The 8,853-nt window shown below is 35.6% G+C and overlaps 1 long non-coding RNA gene across 2 annotated transcripts; it reads right to left on the bottom strand.

Moving 5' to 3' along the window:
- Positions 1-631: 631 nt before the first annotated feature.
- Positions 632-5,807, bottom strand: LOC107312073. Of its 2 annotated transcripts, none has more exons than XR_001554381.2 (3): positions 5,545-5,807; positions 2,457-2,545; positions 632-825 (listed from the first exon to the last, which is right to left on the bottom strand). It is a non-coding gene; the product is annotated as an uncharacterized LOC107312073 (long non-coding RNA). The 2 variants fall into 2 exon arrangements; XR_001554382.2 differs by lacking the exon at positions 5,545-5,807 and adding an exon at positions 2,967-3,238.
- Positions 5,808-8,853: the final 3,046 nt, after the last annotated feature.

The following is an 8,853-nucleotide window of genomic DNA, read 5'->3' as shown; positions in this document are numbered from 1 at the left end:
CTAATCTGTGTTGTAGTTAGAGTTTATTTTCTATGTACTTATTCAGCAATTTGCAATACAATTTCTAACTTATTTAAGGTATTTGTGTGTTGGTACGTTTAAATGTGTATATAATTAGGAGGATCCTATTGTTGATTACGTTTAAAATGTTTAGCCTAAAATTAGTCATGATTTCTTCAAGACATTTTATTGTAGATAGGCAACCTGTTGTGATTAGATCATTGCTTCTCATAGTTTGATTATGTTTAATATCATAAGGGACTATTAGCTCAAGTTTCTTATTAGCTATTAAACTTCATTCAGTTGCTGCCTAACTGCATTCAAGTGCTTTGGCTTACCTAGTGCAAATCTTGTGTTCAGCAACAACATACCGCATAGAAAACACTATTCCCATAGTGAAAGAACCAGTACATTGACAAGTTCTCCATATTTTCAGCATTTAATGAAAAATATGCCCATATTCTTATATTGATTTAATGAGCTTATTAGATTTTTTATTTTTGTGCAAAAAAGAAAGAAAGAAAGAAAGAAAGAAAGAAAGAAAGAAAGAAAGAAAGAAAGAAAGAAAGAAAGAAAGAAAGAAAGAAAGAAAAAGAAAACCAAGATCTTTCAGCATATATTATCTTCTTTTCTCGTTAAGATACTTCTAATTATAATTAACTTAATCATCTGTGATAAACAAGAATGCTTACCAAGAATATATACGCAGTCAATGCAGCAGCAAAATCACCCCTGCAATTTTCTTGCTTACAGATTTACAGAATGTGAAACTCATGAAATTCAACGAAGACAAGCACAGAATTCTGTGCTTGCAGATGAAAAGGCCTGTGGAGATATAGGTTAAAACCCATAGGTTTTAAAAACAGTAAATCCATTGGAGATATTCTAGTCTATTCTAGACTTAGACCTGCGTGACAAGCTGTAAATGGCTCTGCTTCAGAAATGCAGTTGAAACTGATGATCTCCAGAGGTCCCTTCCAATCTCAGCCACCTTGTGATTCTGTGATTAAGTGATGCTATTCAACATATCTACTCGGGCAAACATCTGAATATTGTTTGTCTATTTGCAGCACTTCTATTTAATAGACTATGAAGAACTGTAACATATGTACAATTAGTATGATTAGGCAATCTCTTACTTCTGACCTATGACATTTAAAATTAAAAAAAGAAAAAGAAAAAAAAACCAAACAGATAATCTTATACAAAAGAAATGATACATTTCTCTGTAGTATTGTACAAATGTATGCATATATCATTTACCGAAGTGTGAAAGCTTAGTGGCAAGGAATGCAGTGTATCCTAAGAAGGAGTGGAAGTCAGATCAACAATGAATATTGTGAAATTCCTTACAGATTCTTTATCTGATATCATTTGTAAGCTGTTTACTAAAATATTATGCCTTTTTATCTTGGAATATTAAAGACAGGCAAATTAGATTCTGGCACACAGACTTGTAGAAAAAATAGATAACTTTGTTACTGTAATGAGGTCAGAAATAATGTGTCTTGTTTTTTTCTGAATTGCTAATTTATATCTTGATAGCAATCTACATTCAAGAACATTCTACAGTTCCATTATCAGTGAAAACAAAAATCAATGTTCTGTTCTCTTTATTTAAAATATTGCTTCCAAAATCTTCAAGTAGCTGGCTGTCTTAAAAATAACAGCATTAAATGGTGTTTCCTGCCAGTTGTCAGGTTTTTGGGAGGAAACATAATCAGTAGTTTAGAAATGAAATACCACAATGTTGCTATGAAAACTTATAATTTAGCCTAATATTGAAGGCTTTTTCTCACTGTGAAACTGACCAAATAAATTTACTATACATTACATATACATATTTACATTACACTACATATTTACTATATAAATTACTATATGTAAGCCAGTTATTAAGACATGATGTATGTAGCATTTACTCTATGATACAAAAATATGCTCACTTTGGCATCAGATTGTTTTTTGTGAAATGAATATAGATTCTCTTCTACCTCCTACAACCATTATCAGACAAAAGAAATCTGCACTAGGAAAGACTAACCATTTATTTGAGGTGTTTTCTGCAAATTCTACTCTGCCAAAAGTCATGAAGTGGTAACATGCCCACACTTCTTACTAGCCTTTATGGGTAAATCTGAATCTTTATCCTTGGAAGTAAATTTTTGGAGTCTGTGTGTATAAATGTACAGGAATTACACAACTTGTATGCAACTAATACTTTATTTATACTTCTGAAATCTCACCAAACTTTCAGAAAAATTGTCTATTTGCTTGCCTAATGAAGAACAGTTTATACACCTGAATGCTTCCTCTCTTGTTTTAATTGTATTTAAAGCATCAGAGATGATAATTTGATAGCTTCAACTATCAGAAGACACAGAATGTTTTCTGCATTTCAGTCTGATTCTGCACATTTTTCTTTAATGTTCCTTTCCCACAATCTTATATCTTACCTTTTACAGAGAAGTTTGATCCTGCTGTTTCCCTCTGAGTGAGATGGATGCAAAAAATTTTCATAGCAGCACAGGGAGCCAGCCAAAGTCTGGAAAAGATTGTCTCTCCTTAACCATGTTGACCCCTGCATCTTGCAGGAAGCATTTGTACTTACACTTCTCAGCATGTTTTGTTTTCTCATTGCTATTTGTCTTCCATTATCTGTGTCTCAAACTCAATCTACTGAAATCTATTTTTATTTTTCCCCCCCTTTGGACATATATATGGACCTGATCCAGACCTGTAAATATCTGATGTGTGGGGTGCAAAATGGCAAGGCCAGACTCATTTAAGCAGTGTATGGAGACAGGACAAGGGGAAATGGCCAGAAACTGGAGCATAGGAAGTTCCGCACGAATGTGTGCAAGAACTTCTTTACGGTGAAGGTGACAGAGCACTGGAACAGGCTGCCCAGGGGGGTTGTGGTGTCTCCTTCTCTGGAGATATTCAAAACATGCCTGGACGCCTACCTGTGAGACCTGGTGTAGGGAACCTGCTTTGGCAGGGGGGTGGGACTTGATGATCTCTGGAGGTCGCTTCCAAACCCTGTGATTCGGTCATTCTGTGATATCATAAAGCTCTAAATATTCTATTTGACCTCAGATCTTAGATAGAGAACTTTGTACCTAATCAGGTCATATGGGATATTTTTCTCAGTAGAAATGAAAGGTGATTTCACCTCTATTTCCTCAAAGGCTTACAACATGTTTTAGAACAGTTTATCTTTTTCTTATTTTGTTTCTTTTTGTTACCTCCCATATTTTCATTCATTTCAAAGTGTTCAAACATTGATTACCTGAGAAACACATATTATTTACAGAAATATAATAGGAAGGAAGGAAGGAAGGAAGGAAGGAAGGAAGGAAGGAAGGAAGGAAGGAAGGAAGGAAGGAAGGAAGGAAGGAAGGAGGAAGAAAGGAAGAAGGAAGAAGGAGTTAAGGAAGGAAGGAAGGAAGGAAGGAAGGAAGGAAGGAAGGAAGGAAGGAAGGAAGGAAGGAAGGAAGGAAGGAAGGAAGGCTTAAGAATATAGGTTTTATGTATAATGATAGCTTTTCTAGTTTTGCTAGTTTAAATAGGTAAGACTATTTGACCATCATATCTACATCTAGAAGCTTGCCGATATAGTGTGATTATATATAAAGTTTTGTGTATGAAGGAGTGCCCAATTTTATAAAGGGTTAACTTTACCTCTATGGGTGATAAATATATCTTTTCTTTTTAATTAAATTTTATACCTATTTGAATATAGGCAAGAGTTAGAGCACAAAAAAAAAAAAAAAAAAAAAAAAAAAAAAAAAACCAACCAACCAAACAAAAAAAACCAAAAACCCAGTATGTGATTATTGTATCATTTTCACCAAGGCAACAAAATAATATAATAACAGTATAATAATGCAATGTAAGTCTATATCAGAGTGATACTGAGAAAAGTAGTTCTCTCATATTTAAGTTCAAAAATTGTTTCCTAGTCCTGTACACCAGAACTACAGATAAGTATGCATATAAAATCATATCTTGACTAAACTTCATGTTCTGCTGAAACCAATGTAACCCCCTGCCTGACTGCTTCAAACATCTATTCTAAGAGATGTAATTTTCTTCGGTAAGTGGTGAATAACTACAGGAATTTTAAAAGGCAATACCTAAGGCAAATAGATAGTAGTATATATTATTTATGAAAACATTTTATCTGACATTTAGCAATATGTTAGTACAATGACTGTAGAACATGAAAGGAAAGTAATCACTTCTCTTGAAGATTTTTCTATAAAGAACACTAAAACTTTAAGCATAATTTCAAAGATCTTCATTTTGCAGAAATGATTTTCATCTATTTTAATAAAAAAAGGTTCTACACCATAAAGATTTAACATTTATAGGATTATTATATTTGTGACTTACACAAAAAGCTTTGCATTATACATGAGGGCTGCTCTGAAAGTAATGCCTCCTATTTTATTACATGGGCTCATGATTTCAGAGGTAGATGCTAGTAGTACAACAGTAAAGGATAAACCTTCCTGTCAACATTCTACTACATTTTGTTGCTATGTGACAGATGGCAGCAGAGAGGCAGTCTGACAAAATAGCATCTGACATGCAAGTATGTATGAACAAAGGTGTGGCACTGAATTCATCCACATGGAAAAAATCAAACCTACTGACACTTATCAACACTTGCTGAATGTTTGTGAATGTCAGCACAGTGAGACAGTGGGTAGTGCATTTCAGCTGTGGCAAGCCAACTGATTAACAAGCCACATTTCAGACAGATATGCATGGCTGCTATGTAGAATCACAGAATCATAGAATCACTCAGGTTGGAAAACACCTTAAGATCATCAATTCCAACCACAACCTAACCATACTACCCTAACAACCCTCTGCTAAATAATGTCCCTGAGCACCACATCCATATGGTTTTTAAACAGATCCAGGGATGGTGACTCAACCACCTCCCTGGGGAGCCTATTCCTGTTCTTAAAAACCCTTTCTGTAAAGAAGTTCTTTTCTGATATCCAACCTAAACTTACGCTGGTGCAACCTGAGGCCATTTCCCCTTGTCCTGTCTCCTATGAAATGAAGAGTATCTTGATCAGCTCATTCACATGAACCAGTAGATTATGACCAGAGAATTGTGTTTGGAGCTGAATATTGGTTTCAACATATTGCAAGTGATGGTGGTAACACTGAAATACTGTAATGATCACATCAGGTGGGTTCCATGAGGGCTCTGACAGAAACGGAAAGATCATATAAGAGTTTGACAGGACCTGACTGAATCAATAATGTGCTGAAGGCGTCAGTTTCCTGCATCATATCATAACTGTTGATGACATATGCTGTTACGACTCTGAGTCAGAGACAAAACATCAGTCCACGAAAAGGGTGACACATGAATTCTATACTGAAGAAAAAGCATAAGATGCAGCCCTCAGTGGGTAAAGTGATGTGCATTGTCTGTTGGAATAGGAACAATGTGATCCTTCTGCATTTCCTGGAACCCAGACAAATAATGAACTTTGACTGTTATACCACAACACTTACCAAGCAGAATGTTTGAATTTCCAGAATCAGGCCAGAGAAGAAGACAATCTTTTTTTTGCAACACACAAGACTCCAAAACAGTCTGAAGATCTTCTGTCTTCTACCTATTCAGGCCAAAGAAAGATGAGCTGTACGGGCAATATTTTCCAGGTAAAGCCATCATAGCAGCTGTGAAAGAGTGGGTTGCCTCCACTGGTGTAGATTTTCATGAGTGGGGCATGCAGATTCTCGTCCATCACTGGCAAAAATGCACAGCTAATGGTGAGGACTATATTGGAAAAAAAGTACTTTGTAGCTGAGAATTACGCTCTTTCTATCTGTTGTAGTTTCCATGGAAATAAAAATGAGGCCTTACTTTCAGAATGACCTATGTACATTTTATTTTTAACTTAAAATTGCTATTAATCAGCAGTTTTTTCAACATTTTGCAGTACATTCAATCTAATGCCAGAGGCAAGAATGAGGAGAATAGGCAACAGGTAATATGTATTCTAGAGGAAATGTTATCGGTTGTCATGGTTTTATGATTTTTGGTTATTGGTATTGCACATCATAACATCATGTAGTGCACTGGGAGTTAAAGAGTTAATGCTCCAGTTCTGGGCATCTGTCCGGAAGAGAAGAAGATCTGCATTCTGTAGAAGACTGCTGTTCTGTTATCACACTTGCTCAGAGGGAATACATATAAGGCCTCAGTAGTCACCTGACATCCCTCTTCTCAATCTTCAGGCTCTCTCACCGCTGCTCATCCTGACCATATGCTATTAGTGTGTAGCCTTCAGCATTTTTTGGACACTTTCTCTCATTCCATTTGATTGATGAGCTTCAATCTTCATCATATGGTATTACAGCGTGCTACCTTGCATTCCCACACCATGTTGAGTAAATCCCTTTGTTTCTCCTCAGATCGTTGCTGCTGTTTCTAATTATTCGGGGTCCCCTGTTTCCCTTTTCTGGAGGTGCAGATCTGCAGATCCCTCTGCCCCACTAGTCATGGAATGGAGCCAAACCAGCCCATAAACTATTGACATAAGTATAAAAGGAAGCTCTTATGAAACCAGAAGACAAAGTCACTATTGTACCTGCATTAGCTTTTCAGAAACTGCAGTGTTTACCTTCAGTATCTATTCTTTCTTTTTCTTTTTCTTTCTTTTTTTTTTTTTCTTTCCCTGTAGTAGCATAAATATATTAAATGCATTAAATATTGGAAGTTCACCTGTGTCAAAACCAAGTTTTCATAAATACAATTTCTACAGCACATACATGATCTCCACTGTGTTCTATGTGTTGGTCCATCTTCAGCATACTTCCATCTCAGCCTTGTCATCTCATCTCTTCACCTCACACTCATCTTCATGAGTATCTCATACTTCATCTTCAGGCTCTAGTATCCATTGCTTTTAGGATCTTCAAAATTTGTGAAGTCAACCTATGTCACCTCACTTCTGCCACTTCCTTTTGTACTAATGGAAATTATAGTAACAAAAAGAATTAATTAGTTCTATTACTTGTGGCATCCAAAATGTCAATGCTTTTGGCCAGTTTAATGGTTTTAAATATAAATTTTGAGAAGACTGCATAGTGTTCAAAGAATTTAGTCACATATTTTAGCCAGCCAGTAGAGAAGTATTTCAAATAGTTTCACTAAAATTCTAAATTAATCAACTCTTTACATCCCCTGTAAATACTAGTTCCTATAGTCTTAAGCAGCATCCAGTTAACCTTTTTTACTACACACAACCACAGGCAGCTTTGATGAACAAGCCTGTTAAAAACATTCCTGGAGAAATATGACTTACTTAAGTACAGTACATCAATAATTTCAAATTAAGCAGTCTCTCAGGTCATAAGTATTCTGATATTCAAAAATTACATGCTTGGACAAAGGCACTTCCAGTTCAAACAAGACAAAACTACTAACTCAAAAATATTGGCATTGTCAGTGAAATCTTTCAATAGAAGAGGGAGGGATATTTTTTTCTGCTTCTTCGAAGATAAAATTTTGATACATCTTAGGATTTCTGACATAAAACCACCCGATGTTGATATGCCTGTAGTCTAACTTGTAGTGTCCTGCAACTAATAGTTAATGGGACCCTCCTCGTAAGTATTTTTGAAACTGTACTTTTCTTCATATCCAATAATTTTGTTCTCTGTTTTTACCTTGGAAATGCATAAAGAACAGATAGACCTGAAAATAGGGTTAATTGGGCAGTCCTCCTGTGCATTTTCTTTATGGGAATTCTTATAGCATTAGTTGTCATTCATTCTTTCATCACTTATACTGCCTATTTACATAAGGATCTGTTTTTCACCGCACAGACAGGAGCTGTGAATATGGACCATGCCAGGTGCTAGAATCCCTAGTGGTTTTTCAAATATCTCTTTGGACATTCTTTTCCATAAACAGTTCCCAATTCACTGGACATCTGTCACCACACGTGTTAAAGCAGCACATATCTTTCTGAACTACGCTACCAGGTCTTGGCAGTGAGATAACATTTTGGCCCAAAATGTGCTCTCAGCAGAAAAAATACACACCTCCTCCCAAGTACACAACAATCCAGTGTCTCACCTGAGCTTTACTAACTGGTTCCTCCTTAACTTATGAAGTGAGTTTGTTTTCAATAGGGTCTCAGCCATTTCTTCTTAGCAAAACAGTGCATTTTCTGCCTTTAATGCTATTCATCTGCTTTACTCTAATGGTAGCTTCATCATAAATCACTCAATTAAAGGACCTATATCCCCCCCCTTTTTTTTTCTCATTATTTAAAGCCAAGGGATTTTTGCTTTGATGACTTGCAACAGAGATTTGTCTTGTTTTCAGATCCTTGTTACTCCTTCTGAGTGCTAGTTCATCCTGTAGGAGTTCTCTTGAAAATAGTATAGTACAAATGTGCAAATGTAGTACACGCAGTCCCACAGATTATATGAGATTACAAGGAATTCCTGCTTTTCACTGCATAATAGGAAATTTGTTGTATACCTGGGGGGAGGGGGGGAAAAAGACATATTTTCCATATATAAGACTTACCTGAGAGTTACAATTAAAGCTCGTTATTAAGGAAAAAAAAAAATGTTTACACACCTGGCAATAGCAGCATATTATTGCAATTATATCTGATGTTTCTAGTACATTTTAGTCTGTGAGTTGATCATTACAATATCCTCATAAATTGTGTAAACACCATATTTGAAAAATGAAAAACTTTAAGTACAAAGCTCTCAAATAATTTGTGCAAAGTCAAACAGCAAGTGACAGAAAATAAAACCTCGGAATATAAATTCCCAATTTTGTAGACTAGCCAC

Source organism: Coturnix japonica, chromosome 3 (genome assembly GCF_001577835.2).
Source record: "Coturnix japonica isolate 7356 chromosome 3, Coturnix japonica 2.1, whole genome shotgun sequence".
In the NCBI taxonomy this organism is placed as follows: domain Eukaryota; kingdom Metazoa; phylum Chordata; class Aves; order Galliformes; family Phasianidae; genus Coturnix; species Coturnix japonica.
This window is presented reverse-complemented; position numbering and strand designations above follow the sequence as displayed.